The sequence below is a fragment of the Pseudorca crassidens genome, chromosome 16, assembly GCF_039906515.1.
Source record: "Pseudorca crassidens isolate mPseCra1 chromosome 16, mPseCra1.hap1, whole genome shotgun sequence".
NCBI lineage: Eukaryota > Metazoa > Chordata > Mammalia > Artiodactyla > Delphinidae > Pseudorca > Pseudorca crassidens.
The window spans coordinates 19,948,669-19,965,606 of NC_090311.1; the positions used below are offsets into that span (position 1 = coordinate 19,948,669).

Consider the following 16,938-nt stretch of genomic DNA (forward strand, 5'->3'; position numbering starts at 1 on the left):
CCAAAGCGTTTTCAAACTCATCACAATCTTATTAAACCATGAAGGAAAGTCAGAGAGGTAGAAAGACAATGAGTATCTCAGATTCTATAATTTCCTAGGGTTACACAGTTAGGGGTGGTAGAGCTGGGAAAATTGAATCTACACCACCTAGTTAGAAATTTTATTTTCTTTCTAGTATATCACAGTTCCTTTCCTGAAATAACAGTATTTTACAGTTTACACAGCTTTTAGTATTATCAATACAATGTGTGTACATGTATAAAAGGGCTTTGCATTTTTGAATTTGCCCAAACCTCCCTGTGGCCCACGTCCAGGCTAGTTTCACTTCTTGAACCTCTTTGATCTTCCTTTTCTCCCCTTATTTTTATTTTCAAAGTCAATACCACTTGCTTGAGCCTAAGTGAAGGCAGCAGAGTAAATGCAGCATCCAGCCTTCCAGAGCACTCATGAGTTATGACTATATCTACTCTAATTTATAGACAAGCATGCCAACACATGGACTATTTCCCTTGCTCTCATTCTTAATGCAACAATGTCAAGGACACAGCCATTAAACGATGGCCTAGGATTATACAAGACTTATCCAGCTCAATACGCTTATTCTATCCCATTATTTTACTTCACCCCCTTTGTCTATAAAAAGCCCCTTCCTTATATGGCCAGTCTCTGAAGTCTAAGATTTGATATTCCTGGCATTCAGAGTTCTCTTCTTGTATCTCTTCCTGAAGACATCTGAAACATTCTTTGTTGATTGACTTTAGAAGGGATGCTCTTTCACAGGAGGCTTTTAGATTATCTGTCCTGCTCAACAGGCTGTCAATAAGCTTAAGTCTCTCCATTAATGTCTGGGCCACTCACTAGGTACTAGACAGGGGAGGAAAGTGACCTGGAGTGAGGAGCACTGAAGTCATTCACCAAGACAAAGGAAATCAACTTAAAGATCAGTCAACACCATTTGGCAAGAGAGCCCTTTATAGAGAGCACTCTGTTTCAGACTAAAGTACACACATAGTTAATGGAAAACATGAGTAGAGCATAATAAAGCAGAAAGAACAATGGCTCTGGAATCAGAGAGATTTGGGATGGGATCCTGATTTTGCCACATAGCTGCCACTAGCTGACCCAGGGCAAAGTCACAATGTATCTGAATCTCTTTTGTCATTTATAATTATCAGTCTTGAAGAAGTGATGTTAGGATTCAAGATTTTATGTAAAGTATCTAGCACAGTATCTGGTACATGGACAGTGCCCAATAAATAGTAGCTATAAATTAATCTTTTTAATCACCTACCTTCAAGAAGAAGCTAGTCAGGAGATAACAACCATTAGAGGTTGTGGGCAGAGTAATTTTTTTTTAAATTCCTCATGAAAATAAATAAATACATACATACATACTTCATGAATTGGGAGAGTTAGAGAACAAGGAGAGACAGTGGCTGCTTGTAGGCAACAGCTCTCAAAACAGCACTGTAATACAAAGTGGCCTAGCCAAGTCAGCTGGAATAGCTGTAGCTAAGGCATCCTGAGGGAGCATTTCCCTGAACCTCTGCAAGCTCCCAACAGTAAGAACACAACATAAACTCTCTTGTCCTTATAATAGCATTGTCCAATAGAAATAAAATGTGAGCCATAACTGCTTTTATTTTATTTATTTATTTTTTAAAATAAATTTATATACTTATTTATTTTGGCTGTGTTGGGTCTTTGTTGCTGCACGTGGGCTTTCTCTAGTTGCAGCGAGTGGGGGCTACTCTTCGTTGCAGTGTGCAGGCTTCTCACTGCGGTGGCTTCTCTTGTTGTGGAGCATGGGCTCTAGGTGTGCGGGCTTCAGTAGTTGTGGCACGTGGGTTCAGTAGTTGTGGCATGCGGGCTCAGTAGTTGTGGCACACGGGCTTAGTTGCTCCGTGGCATGTGGGATCTTCCCGGACCGGGGTTCAAACCCTTGTCCCCTGCATGGGCAGGCAGATTCTTAACCACTGCACCACCAGGGAAGTCCCCATAACTGCTTTTAAATTTTCTAGTAGTCACATTAAAAATGTAAAAAGAAACAGGGTAAATTAATTTTAGTAATATATTTTATGTAACCCAATATATCAAAATATCATTTCAACATGTAATAAATATTAAAAATTGAGTTATTTTACAGTCTTTTTCTTGTACTAAGTCTTAGAAATCTAGTGTGTATTTTACACTTAACAGTACATCTCAATTAATTCTAGCTACATTTCAGGTGGTCAGTAGCTACATGCAGCTAGTGCTTGCTGTATTGGACAGTGGGGCCCTACAATCCTGACACCAAGCCTGGGCCCAGTCCACAGAATCTACCCCAATACTTGTTACTCACTATCCCACTAGGGACCTTGAAAGGCTTGTTATTAAAAGATCTCACTTTTAAAATGTAAACATCTCTGGAAAAGCAGTGAACTAATTAACTAACATTTCAACAGAGATTATCTGATACAGGTTAGCCACCTGGAAAGTCAAGAGGAAGAAAGCAAAAGAAAGCAAAAACAGGGGGTGCTGAGAAGGGAATCTTAAGGAAACCAAGGACATATTTTGCCTAGTTCACAGGTTAGCCTAGATTCATGCCACTTAATACATGGCACAAATCTTCTCTAGGTTGCCTAGCCCTATATTTCTATTATTATATCAAAAGCTCACACAATCAGTTATGACAAAGATCTACACAAGAATGTAACTACTAACACCTGTAGGGAGCTGTAAGAAATTGGTAAAGGAATGCCAATCACGTCAATTAACACCATTTCATGATTGCCAATGAGCACAGTGTATTCCAACCAGGTCAGTGCCTTCAAAATTCCACAAACCTTAAAGAACTTTTAGTAAATAAGACCTCTGTCAGGGGTCATTAGAATAATGAAAAAGTCTGGACAACTTGAAAAGCTGGTAACTATAAGAATCCTCTATCTCAGGTGTCAGTGATAACAATCCATGCATTTGGACAATTATGCCTTTAGTTACCTTGTTTGTTAAAGTTCACCTATAACTGTAAACAACTTTCAGTCAGGTAAGAAAATGTGTCATGTGGTTTGCTCTTTTGCAATTCAAAAACTACTTTCAAAGTCTGTAATGCAAAGTGCAACCAGATGCTATTGGCAAAGAACTGAATCTTCAAATGTGACCGATTTCCAAGAACATTACCACAGATGTGGGCTACACGTTGGGTGCACACAAAGCTTTGAAAAGTTCATATCTAATCTAATCATCTGTTCAGAACACTCCACGCTTTCCCACATTTCAGTGAATTATAAATTTCTCAAAATGCATAGCAAATCAGAAATATATGTATGATTGAAAACTCCCTCCTAAATAGATTCAGAATATGCTATACAGCTAATGACACAGAAAGTCCCCGTTCTATCTAAAAATACAAATTGATGTTAATGCCTGAGCAAGAAGAAAAGGTCACTTGCACTGTAACATAAAGCTCAGTCACCAAGTGGCAGCTTTCCTTCCATTTAGAAAAGTTTTCCTCAGTTCCAATTACTACACAAGTTTACAATCATCAGTATACTATCACTCTGAAGACAAGCCTTCTGAAGTAGATGCAAAACATAAATTCCAAATTGCAAAATCCCTTGTGGTAAAAAGATAAAGAGGTATCTTTAATAATTGAGATTTTTCTCTTAAATAATTGAAACAAATTTTAGAAACATTTGCAGGTTCTATTTTTACTGATTATTGAAATAAGTATACTGAAATAAAATTGACAAAATTCATTTCTATTTCAGCAATGTAGAGTACGAACTATTTCACATCATTCCTTTGTGAACCTTTCAGATAATGGTCCTGAATTAAAATCTCAATTAAACACAATGCTTAGGGACTAGTTTGTTCTGGACAAACATTGAATCCCAATCAGTTTAGAAAACAGGATAGGCTTCTTTACTCTATTTCGACATTTATTTTAGGCATACCTACCTCCTTCCTTATTCCTCTCACAAGCAGGGATTTGGGAGTGGGGGACATAAGCAAGCAACAATCATTTACTCAACACAAACTTATTGAGCACCTCATAGGTACCAGATACATAGGACATACTTCACATACATCATCTTATTTAATCTTCATAGCAACTCAAGAGATAGGTAATTTTATCCCAATTTTACACATGAATAAAGTAAAAAGGCTCAGAGAAGTGAAGTAACTTGCTCAAGGCCAGCAGGATTCAAAGTGAGATCTGTCCTATTTCCACAACCCAGTGCTGACTCTTCCTTTTCTACCCCAGCTCTCTTCACCTACGCACACCAACTGCAGCTGCCCTCTAAAGTTCCCATTCAGTAACACTGGCATTTCTTCAGCAGTACTAGTTTCTGTAAAGGCGAAAAATTGTTAAAACAAATATGATTGAGAATTGTTTTTTCCTCTATGGAGTTTTTCATTTTCCACTCAATTATAGAAGAGCATAGATAGAGATAGATGGCAAGACTGTAGTCCCCCCAAAATAAATTTCTAGTGGAAGAATCCTCAACACTGATGTGGGACAAAAGAGAAAGATGTTCTAGAGCTGTGCTGTCCAATTTGGTAGCCACCAGCCACATGTGACCACTGAGTACTTGAAATGCAGCCAGTATGAACTGAGATGTACTAAAATGTAAAATATATACAGGATTTCAAAGACTTGGTATATTAAAAAAAGAGCAAAATATTTCATTAATCTTTCACTGAATCAATATTTCAATGAATCAACACTTCATTAATATTGATTACATGTTGGATATTTTTAAATTGTGTTCAATAAAATTCACGTTTCTTTTTTTTTCAACATGGCTACTAGAAAATTTTAAATTACACTTGTATTTTGGGGAAGGGGACAGCAGTAGTCTAGGGCCTTCATATGAGACTTCAAATAAAACTGTGTACAAAAGCCATCCCTGAACAGAAGGCCCAAACCCTTATGACTAAACCTCTTAAAAGAAAATGTAGTGGGTTATCAAAACACTTTGGAGAAACCCATAATTAATTACTCTGATCATAAATGGTAAATAAATGTCAATTCTTATAGTAACCAGCCAAACATGTGGCCTTCTCACTTATGTTCCTCCAATATCTAAAAGCCATCATTCCAACTTCTGGTTTCGTATACATTCGTGAATACATTTATCTTTATTGCTTAAGACTTGTGCAAAATATTACAGTTTTCCCTCTGAATGTTGATTGTAAGTACACTAGACAAAAGAAGATACTGGAGTCAAAGTGCGCTGACTTTAGCACCCACGTAGAAGTCATTGCTTCCAATACATCCCTGAAACTCCCTTGTGTGCTTAATCATTTGGTTCTCTTCCATTAAAGGACCCAAGGAATTTCAGGTAATTGAAGCATCTATTTAAAAGACATTTTATTCTCTATAGACCAAAATCTCAGGGAGAAACACCAATAGAAGCTTTTAAAAAATCAATAATTAAAAGAAATATGACATGGTTTTCATAAAATTGACCTATAAGGTTTTAAATACAAATACTGTCATCATGAAACACAGCTAGCCTCCAAGTAGTTTAAATCAACTTAAACACTGAACTCAAAGTTCTCCAGTAAGTACTCTGACCTTGTACCTACTCCTATTAACATTGGTTTAAAATCAGAGCAAAACACATCTTTTATACCCATAGTAAAATCAAAAGCAATTATATTTTATTTACACACCCACCATAATAATGAGTCTTTTCAGTTCCTGAGAAGGATGTATTACATAAGGCCATATGTAATAAATATTTTGAAAAGACCAGGTTATCTTGAACACTGCCTACTGAAACTGTTGTCATGAAACCAAATGCTATAGCAAAACACTGAAAAAAAAATCTGATTCCATTCAAAGTCCTTGGTATGATGCAACATATGATAGCTAAAAATCTTATTTGATAACTGAGTTTAATCACAAAATTATACTAAAACATTAACATTTCTATGACCAATTTCTTCCTTTGCTGTGCCTTATGTAATGGGACACTTAGTTGAAAATAATGGAAAATTGGGGCCATAAATTCTATCATCTATTTTACTGAAACAAATGACCTAAAACTTTTTCTTTTCATCAGAGGGTGGAACTGTTTCTCATTTAAATATGTTCTTTTCCAGAAAGAAAGAAAAAAAAAAAATCAAGGCAGCCAAATATATCTAGTTTGAATTTTCAATATAATGTTCCTAAACATGTCAGTAACACTTACCATGTACATGACTTGCTTCAGTGGTGAGTATGCTCAAACTGGAACAATATATAGAAGATCAGCATAGCTTTTTGTCAAGATAATAAGAAAGTTCACGACATGGTCCAGATTTTTAGAAGAAAAACTTCTTTACAATACAATCCCTAATTCAATGAAAGATTAAAACAAAGAAAGGTACCAACTATTTCTTGAAAAGCAGCTTCAAATCCCTAAGAGATAAAGGTCTCCCATCCTGCCTAAACCCTGCTCTAAGGAAGGTCAAGTGGAATTCTGGTGAACTCCCTCATCCCAGAATTGCATGAATGGGTTAAGATGGCTGGTAATGTGATAAAGTAGAAAAAGCACTAGACTGAGAGTCAGGAATCACAGTTGTGAGTCTACATCAGCCACTCTGAACATGTCATTTCACTCAATCAAACGAAGTCCTTCGCCCATAAAAATGCGGTGAGGATTTCCAAAATTCTATGAGTCTAGATTTCATCCTCCTCTTTACTCTCCCAAATTTTGCCTCTCCAAATGATAAAGTTTACAGAGAATTCCCACTTCTGCTCATAATAGAAAGTCTGAATGATTCAACAAAGGCAGAATTTTAGCATCCAATGAAACCTACAAACCTGTGGAACCCCAATTTCTATTACTGGGGAAAATTCCTTTTTATTGGGTCCTGGGGGCAGAGCTAGCAGATCAGCTAGCACCAGTTTGCTGATCCCTGCCTCTCCCATAATTATCACCCCCTCTCCCATCCACCAACATATAATTTGCACAGCTGAAGGGTGAGGTCTCTTCCAATTATAATGCAGCTAAATTCTTCACTTTGAAATATGTATCAAAGGCCATAGGTTCTGTGTCCCTTGTCTCAATTCCTGGGTCTTGAATGTCAATCATAATCTTTGTTACATAATACAGACCTGTATAGAGGGTTTCAAATTACATCTTGATTAGGAACAGGAATAACAGATTTTGTATCACCCAAAATCTTGATCTTAATTTTTCTGATCCAGGAATACAGGAGGGGGAATGGGAAGTTATTGTTGAATGGGTATAAAATTTCAGTGTTACAAGATGAAAAGAGTTCTGGTAACTGATGTTGGTGATGTTTACCCAACATTATGAAAGTATTTAATACCACTGAACTGTACACTTAAAAATGGTTAAAATGGTAAATTTTATATTATGTGTATTTTAGCACAATAAAAAGTATTGGCACACACCCAGGATACCAAGATGGCATCAGGGGCTTCCCTGGTGGCGCAGTGGTTGAGAGGCCACCTGCCGATGCAGGGGACACGGGTTCGTGCCCTGGTCCGGGAAGATCCCACATGCCGCAGAGCGGCTAGGCCTGTGAGCCATGGCCGCTGAGCCTGCGCGTCCAGAGCCTGTGCTCCGCAACGGGAGAGGCCACAACAGTGAGAGGCCCGTGTACCGCAAAAAAAAAAAAAAAAAAAAAGATGGCATCAGTTGCACCAGTGAAAAAGAAACTCATGGATGTTAAAATAGGGGAGCTGCCAAGTTGGATGCTGAGGCAGGATTCTGCCCCTAAGGGCATTGCTGGAGTGTTCCAAAGAGGTTACCAGTGGTATGACAACAGGTATGTCAACGTGAAGAAAGTTAACACTGCTGGGGTTTCTACAGTACTGGCAGCTTAGGTGCTTTTCAACTACTGCCTTTCTTAGAAGGAACTCAAACATGAGCAGCTCTGCAAATACCACTGAAGAAGGCCCACTGCTGAGGACACACTGACCATGACCTTTGCCTGACACTCCTCCTTGAGGAACCTGATCACTGCTGAATCTTTTCATACCCTAATTGAGAACAATGACCAATAAAAGATAACCAGTACAAAAATTTAAAAATACATTGGAAAACTTTTTAAAAGGACCCTTCCACACACAGCACAAATATGAAACTATTATTTACAGTATCTGCATAAGAATGACATTCTATTAAATACCATCTAAAGACGAAAAGAAACCAAAGTCCAGTATCAGAAAGTTTAGAGTCAGGTAATCCCAAGGCTTGGGAGAAAATCTTATGACTTGGTGGACAGCCAAAGGCAGAGTCAACAAAATAATGCCAAGTACTAAAAAACTAAAAGTAAAGTTTTAGAAGCAGTCCAGTCCAGCTGGCATAACAGGGTAGATGCACAAAGATGGGAAAGGCTGACCATTCTTTTCCTTAGGTACTAGAGAATGTTTTTGCATGGGAGCACTTCTCAGCTGGAATTTGCTTTGTTAGCACATATCATTTCATAAAAGTTACTTGTCATTGCCTAGGGTAAAATATGAGTGAAAGATGATTACAATTAACCACCTCCCACTTTCCATACCTTTGCCTTAAGTGGAGGGGAAGCTAGGAAAGCACACTCTTTAATAAAGAGAGACAATGAATCTAGAAACCACACTTATGAGAAGAACAGGGCTGCCTATTTCGTCAGGTTGTTTTGAGCCTACAGCTATTATTTATTTCTTTTGCAGCAATTCATCCACCAGGTGTAGGCAGGCAAAGCCTTGATTCAGGATTTTAAAAATAAAGAATGAAAAATATCTCTAGAATAATATACAAGGAAGAAAGAAAGTGTAGTAGTTCAGGGATGGAGTGACAACTTTCACTTTATACTCTTTTGTGCCTTTTGGATTTTGTTTCATGTCCTCATATTTCATACTCAAAAGTTAATTTCAGATATTTTAAAATGAAATTGATTTTGTAAAAATGTGACTCAAATAGTAAGTTTACCTTAGAAATCAAGTTAATAAAATCATTCTTGCTTTAAAAAAAAAATCAGCGAGTGCTCTTGTTTCTGATTTTTAAACTTTCATTATATTGTAATGTCTATAAAATATTTTTTAATTTTATTGAGTTGCTTTTGAATAGGTTATTTTAAACATTACTTAATACTTAGGACTTTTAAGCATGAAAGCAAGTTTTATACTGCGATATTTTAGAAGTCAGTTCTGTCAAATCTGGTATTTTCTTTCAGCCATTTATAAAATCACTGTGTCCTAATATGACACCCTCTTTGTACATGTTTTATTAAAGGGAATTACAAACAAAAATGGCCAATCATGCCTGTAAATAAGCGATGAGAAACATCAGAGGAGCCAAATCTTATATTAGTTGTTTCATTAAACAAATGTGCAAAAAAGTCTTATTGGATTGGATTCTCCACTAAATTTACACAGAAAAAAACAAATGACTTTGCACATACTTCTTTTGACATTTCTAATTGTTTCTTACAGGCGCTTACCATGTGTTAGTTTAGCATTTACAAGATAAACCAATAAATGTAATAAAGGGGAAATTTCAAGATGGCCCAATGACTTCCTGTAATGACAGCGTACAATACTTAATATTGCAATGCCCAATACTACCTTCAGCTCTTTTTTATTATTCCACTACACAAAAGTTTAAAATAAAACACAAAAGCGCACAGCATAGGGAGACAGTTTCATTTGGAAACAAAAATACTATTCTTTTGCCAAAATGATGACTATTCAACCATTTCCAAATGCACAAATGAAAACATATCCAAAGATTGGAAAATTGAGTAATAGCTGACAAGCAGTAAAAATTAAAGAAGATTACGAAATAGTCACATTTCTAAAGTCTTTTATGTATAGTAAGGAAAAGATACATTCAAGACTTGCTGAATCTACCTAATTTCTAGTTTTACAGGTGTATCTTGCCTCTGTCATAAATCAGAGTATTCGAAATGGAGTAAAACACAATATTTAAATTTCTATCCCTGGTGATCAAATGTTCTCTCAACATCTGAACTGTTCAGCAAGTTGTATGGATTTCTGTCTCCAAAACGTCCCATTCCTCCCTTTCTAACCTCAAAGCCGTTGCCTCAGTTCATTTGCTTATCTCTAAATGCTTCCTAACTTGCCTCTCTGCCAACACTCTCTATCACCACATTCTTCACAACAACAAATCTCAGACACATCTGATTATGCCTCTCTTTAGCTAAAATAAGTGCCACAGAATAAAACCTAAATTTCTTAAAATAGCACCCAAGGCCTTCATGATCTGGTGCTCTCAACCTTACCTTCCTGTTTTCTCTCCCACCACATCCATCCACAGATCCACATGCCTTTGCATAGCCTATTATTTCGGTCAGTAATTTACTCTCCTCGTCAACATTTAAGAGATCCTCTAAAGCTCAACTCAAATTCCATCCTCCTCCATGAATCATTTCTTCCCATTGGAATAAACATTTCCCTTTTCTGTGCCCACCTGCACTTCCTTTAAATTGTTGCTATAGCATTGCTCTCAGGTTGGTGCTGGAGTCAGTTACATAAGTGTCTCTTTTTCCCACTATGGTTCTGGTCTGGTCCTCATATGCTTCCCTTAAAATGCTGAAAACTTATCAAGCCACTCAAATAATATGGACCTCTGTTCTCCAGACATTTTTATTCTAATAAAGGAATATATATATATATATATATATATTCATAATAAAATTAGGGGGTAAATTTTATGGTATGCAAATTATGTCTTAATAAAAAAATAACATTAGGGTAAGTGGTACATGAAAGTTAAAGACAATCCTTTCCTGTACTTCCTCAACAGGCAACTCTTTGATGGTAATAATGTTTTTAAGAAGGTAAATATCATCGTGGGTTGTCTAAAAAAATTGTTGGGAATTGAGTTCTCCATATTTTTAAATTACAGGCATGGAGAAAAAAATTAAGCCATCTTTAATGACTTAAGACCTAATAAACATTTATAAACTGGTTCCTGCTCTCTGAAACCCACATAAATGATAATAATAGAGGCTTCTTTTGCTTATCTAGGTCATCTCCATAAAATTGGGTATTTAGAAACACTTAGATTCACCCATGACTTGCCACCAAATAGGATCACAAACTGCTTCCTGATTTCCACCTGAATGATCTAAGTATCTTAACGCTGCCTCCTTAAGCAAACCAAGCTAAACCAAGTTTAGTGTGGTAATTCTTGCTTCATCAACTTTCTACTGGGAAAACAGTTTGATTTTAGGAATAAGATCCATGTAAGTTGTTTCAGTTGTTCTTGTGTACATATGGGTGCGCACATACACTTTTTTTCCTGGTATCTTCCTTTAAAAATTGAGATATAATTCACACACCATAAAATTCACTCTTTTAAACTGTACAATTCTGTGGTTTTTAGTATATTCACAATGTTGTGCAACCGTCAACATTATCTAGTTCTAGAACTTTTTCATCACCCCAAAGGGAAACCCAGTACACATTAAGCAGACACTTCCTATTTCCCTTATCCCCTGCCCCTGGCAACCACTAATCAATCTGCTTTCAGTCACTATGGACATGCCTATTCTGTGCATTTCAAACAACTGGAACCATACAATATGTGGTGTTTCGTGTCTTGCTTCTTTCACTTAGCATAGTGTTTTCAAGGTTCAACCACGTAGTAAAATGTATCAGCATTTCATTCCTTTTTATGATTGAGTAATATTCCATTGCATGGATATACCACATTTATTTATCCATTAATCAGCTGATAGACATTTAGGCCATTTCCACTTTTTGGCTATTATGAGTAATGCTGCCATGAACAGTGGTGTACAAGTTTTTGTGTGAACATGTTTTCATTTCTCTTGAGTGTATAATGTAGGAATAGAATTGCTGGGTCATAATGGAAACTATCAATATGTAACTATTTTTAACCATTAAACCATATTAACTTTTGGAGGATCAGCCAAACTGTTCCATTTTACATTCACATACACATTTTTTTTTTTTTTTTGCGGTACGCGGGCCTCTCACTGTTGTGGCCTCTCCCGTTGCGGAGCACAAGCTCCGGACGCACAGGCTCAGCGGCCATGGCTCACGGGCCCAGCCGCTCTGCGGCATGTGGGATCTTCCCCGACCGGGGCACGAACCCGTGGACCCTGCATCGGCAGGCGGACTCTCAACCACTGCGCCACCAGGGAAGCCCTCACATACACATTTTTAAGGGCAGTAACAACACTTTTTATTTTCACATTTTGCTTAAAAGTAAATTGTTCTGTCCCTAGAGGAAAAGATTTCCTTTGGGACTAAGTGTCCTTAGAAGTCAAAGTAAATTCTAGATTTTACAAGACAGATTAAACCCCTCCAAAGAATAAAGATGTATACAGCAATACATCAAACCCTTACTACAGCGAAGTTTATTCTAGTCATCAAAGGCATTAAATATGCAAATATTTTTAAATGAAAGAGGAAAATAATGACAACTCCCAGTTTTATACAGTCAGCCAATAACTAGGCACTGACCTTCCACTCACAGAAACATCTACTCCAACATCACTCATAGACATTTCAAACTTAATATGTCTCATGGGACTTCCCCGGTGGTCCAGTGGTTAAGAATCCGTCTTGCTATGCAGGGTATACCAGTTCGATCCCTGGTCAGTGAACTAAGATCCCACATGCCACGGGGCAACTAAGCCCATGCACCACAACTACTGAGCCTGCATGCCACAACAAAGAGCTCGTGTGCTACAACGATAGATCCTGCATGCCACAACTAAGACCCGACACAGCCAAAAGATAAATAAATAATTTTTAAAAAAAGATAACAAAAAAACTTATGTCTCAAACTGAACTTCTGTTCTCTACTACTCCCCAAAACTGTTCCCCCTGAAAACTTTTGCCTACATCCCAAACCTTGATGTCAAGTTTGACTTCTTCCACTCACCTATACCCCACATCCCAGTCAGTAAATTCTATTGATTCTATCATCCAAATACATTCAGAATCCACTCAAATCTCACCACCTCTAACAGATACACAATCTTGCACCAAGATTATTGTACCACTATGGTCTAGTGTCAAAACACAGCCAAAATAATCCTTTTAAAACATAAGTCAGATCGTGTCCCACTTCTAAGGGTCATCCAGTGGCTTCCCAACACCAAGTACCACATGCTTGGTATTCCCTCTGCCTGCCATGATAGTCCCCTTGATATTACACAGTCATCTCAGTACTCGAGGGGGATTTGTTCCAGGACCCTGGCGATACCAAAATCTGTGGCTACTCAAGTCCTTTATACAATATAAAATGGCCTAATATTTGCATATAACCTTCACACATCCTCCCATATACTTTAAATCATCTCTAGATCACTTATAATACCTAAGCCAATGTAGATGCTATGTAAATAGTTATAAATACTATGTAAGTAGGCTCTGGCACACAACAAATTCAAGTTTTGCTTTTCAGAACTTTCTGGAATTGTTTTTCCCAAGTATTTTTGATCTGTGGTTGATTTAATCTGCAGATGCAGAAGCCACAGATACGGAATACCGATTGTACGCGTTCTCTTACCTTCTTCAAGTCTTTGCATACATGTCACCTTCTTAGTGAGGACTTCACTTAGCCACTCTATTTAAATTTGCCATTGCCCCCTAACACTCCCTTTATCTTCCTCCCCTGCTCTATATTTCTCCATAATATTTATATTAACAAAATATATACTTCACTTATTTATTTCTCTTTACCTCCAAGAATATAAACTCCATTAAGGCAGGAGGGTTTGTCTGTTTTGCTTACTGCTGTATTCCCAGCACTCAGAACAGGGCCTGGCACATAGTAAGTGCTCAATAAATATTTGTTGATTGAATAAATGAACAAGTGAAAGGAAGCATAAAGCTGCTCAGAAGAGCTAAAAAGAGGCCAGAGAAATATTTATGAGGAACTAGTATACTAAACATAATAAAGTTGTGATGGGAATGGAAAGCACCATTTCTATAAAAATATGCTACAATGTTTCTATAGTTGGCTTTAAGAAAAATTGCTATCCTTGACTATTTCATTGTTTTCAAAAAGGGTCCATCCATTGTCCATTGCCAAGGGCCCTTAGCTTCTGAAGAACTGAAAAAAACTCTGGGAGGTGACAAGTTCCTAGAATGATGATGTCCTTTTCTAAACTGCCACATATACACGGAGCCAAGGACTTTCATGGTCTTGGCTTTCTATTAGATCTATTCCCAGGACCATCATATAGTACAATCATAGGTTTCTTGGTCACCTTCCAGCTAAAGCTACTAATTGGTAAACTCACCTTCCTTAGAACTACAATCACAGCATCTTCAAACTAAAATGGATCTTAAAATGATCTCAACCCCTTACATATTTTATATATTTAAAAAACTACAGTGAAAAAGAAATAGTGACTTGCTCAAGATAACTTGAATAGTTACACTAAGTATTTTTCAAATAGTAAGTGATAAATACTATTAAATCTAAGAGAATTCAGACACTTGGAACAAATTCTCTAAAATCCAAAACCAGACAATGTTATTTATAAAAGCTAAGTTGAAGTTATACCTCATAGTATCAACAACTCTATCTATCCACACATTAAAGTTAAAAGTTATAACAGAACCATCAATGAAACTTTGGCATTCAGCAAACAGTAAATGATGGATAAATTCGGATTTTAAAAAAATGTACACCTCTTCCCCAAAGGAGGCTTTCCTTGTCCAGTGTTGGAAATGATGAGGATTTCTAAATTCTTTTTCAAGTAACAACTTTCCTAAGCATTACTGGCTTCAAAATAGCAGTAGAAGGATGTTTCTATGAACCAATCATTTTCACATGGGGTTCAGAGAGAAAATCTGTTAAAAGGTACATGATTTTCACCACACCTACCACTCTCTCCCCCTTCCCCGACAATATTCTAACACACCTCCTAGGGAAGTGTGTCCTCAGCACTGTTTCTGATACGAGTATGTTGCAGCCTTCAAGTGCCTTACAGTGAGACGAGATTGTGAACCACGATTATAAACTATCTCCTGTCATGCTACACAAAAAGGATTACTATTTTCATGGACAGTAATTTCTTGCCAAAACCCTTTCCATGGTCTGCATCTAGTGAAATCCTACTGTGCCTTTAAAGGCCCATCCTTATTCCTCTTTCCTGGGGACCTTTTTCTGACCATTCCATCCATGGTGCTCTTTTCTTGACCAGATGACCTATGGCATTTGTCATCTGTACCTGTCATTTAGCATTCATCACACACTGGCAAGTAACATCTTTTGTACAGTCGTCTTAGTTGTTGCTGGCTATTTTTACGTTTGACTGGATAGAGTCAGAATCCCAAAGAGTTACATAATTGATATTCCTACGGGTGTTTTCTGGACAATAACGCTTTATGCTCTTACATATGAAGGGAAAGAGTCAGAAGTCCCAAAAGAGTAACTGGGTTTTAGAATACACAGCACAACCATCACTGAACTATAATTTTAAAAGCTTTGGGTTATACCAAAATAATGATTTCCAACCTTTTAAAGTAATAAGGATGGCTTTTAAAAACAAAATATGTTTTAAAAAACCAAAAACATATTTAATATTATTCAGGTGTTAAATTTCTTTTAACTGAGAATACATGCTTTCAAAAGTATAAGTACACAATGTCAGGTATGGTACTCATTTGGTCCACAGAGCATACCTGATGTGCACAAGAAGCTGAGGTTCCTCCAGGACCAGACTGGCACATGGTTGAATGTTACTGTGCTGTGGACATGGAATATTACTGCCACATCAAAAAGTACTACTACCTAAAAGTATTTAGGAGCAAGCAAAATATAGAAATACTAACAAATCCCTCCCTACCCCAACCCTGCTCCTACCCCCAAATCCAGAATAAATTCCTTCAGCAACTTAACCCTTCCTCCCAAGAAGTAGCAGATTTTAAGCAATGTGAAACAATTCAATGTTTCAATAATAAACTTTTCTTGTGGTTTCAAGTTAATAAATAATATAGCAAAAGGAACAACAACAACAAAAGAACATTATAGACAAACCAAATAGCAAATATTGAAAGTCCATCTCTCATATATTTCCTGATTCTAGTAAAATCTCAATCCCATTTACCCATTTCATCACCCTCTTAAAACAAACAAACAAAAACCACCAATATTTTCCAGCAGAGGTAGAAATATCATTCTAACCTCAGTTCAAGTCCTTTGTGCAGTCACCAACAAGAATGAGCTTAAATAAACAGCAGTAGAGCACAGCGTTTAAAGGAATTAGCCCTGGGCTCAAGTCTTGGCTCTGTCACTTATTAACTGTATGATCTTGGGCAAGTTACTCAACTAAACTTCAGGTAATTTATGTAAAGTGCTTAACATGACCCTTGGCAGGTTTAAGGGGCTGAGAAAAGTGGTTACTGATTAATTAAGTAATTATATATAATAGATATATAACAAAGATATTCTTCTTATCATAACAATTTCAAAGTTTCCTTTCAATTCCTTCTTGTCTGGCTCTAACGGGTCTATTCCAGGTATCATAAACCTCCACTCTTGACCTATAACTGGTTCTACAACCTCCAATTCTACCCATGGCTACTACCATAAGCAGTTTCTGGAAGTTAGGGAAAACATAACAAAAACCAAAACGGGAGGCCACTTGAGCAAGCCAAAACAAGAACAAAATCCACTTTGAAACAGTGAATTCACTCAAGTAGGAATCACTGCCTTAGAACCTGAGACAAAGAAAAAGGCAAAAGAAAAAAACAAACCAAATTATTCAAATACTTTTAAAACCCTTACTTCCAGTTAAACAAATGATTGACGATTTGAAGCCCAAACAAATTTTAAACAACATTATTATTGTCTGCAGGACCATCAATAACCAGCACTACTAATGAAACATGCCTCATTAAAATAACTTTCTTTAACACTTTTAATTTAACAATGATTTAACCATTGCTAGACTATTTTTTAATATTAAGTCTCAACAATTTCTTCAAGTTTCTCCTTT

The 16,938-nt window shown here is 36.9% G+C and overlaps 1 protein-coding gene and 1 pseudogene across 8 annotated transcripts in view; one reads left to right on the top strand and one right to left on the bottom strand.

Moving 5' to 3' along the window:
• ADD3 (adducin 3) overlaps nucleotides 1-16,938 on the bottom strand; it is a 125,274-nt gene that overhangs the window by 98,737 nt on the left and 9,599 nt on the right. The gene's annotated exons all lie outside the window — the stretch shown is intronic.
• LOC137208781 (ATP synthase subunit f, mitochondrial pseudogene) lies at nucleotides 7,634-7,897 on the top strand (annotated as a pseudogene).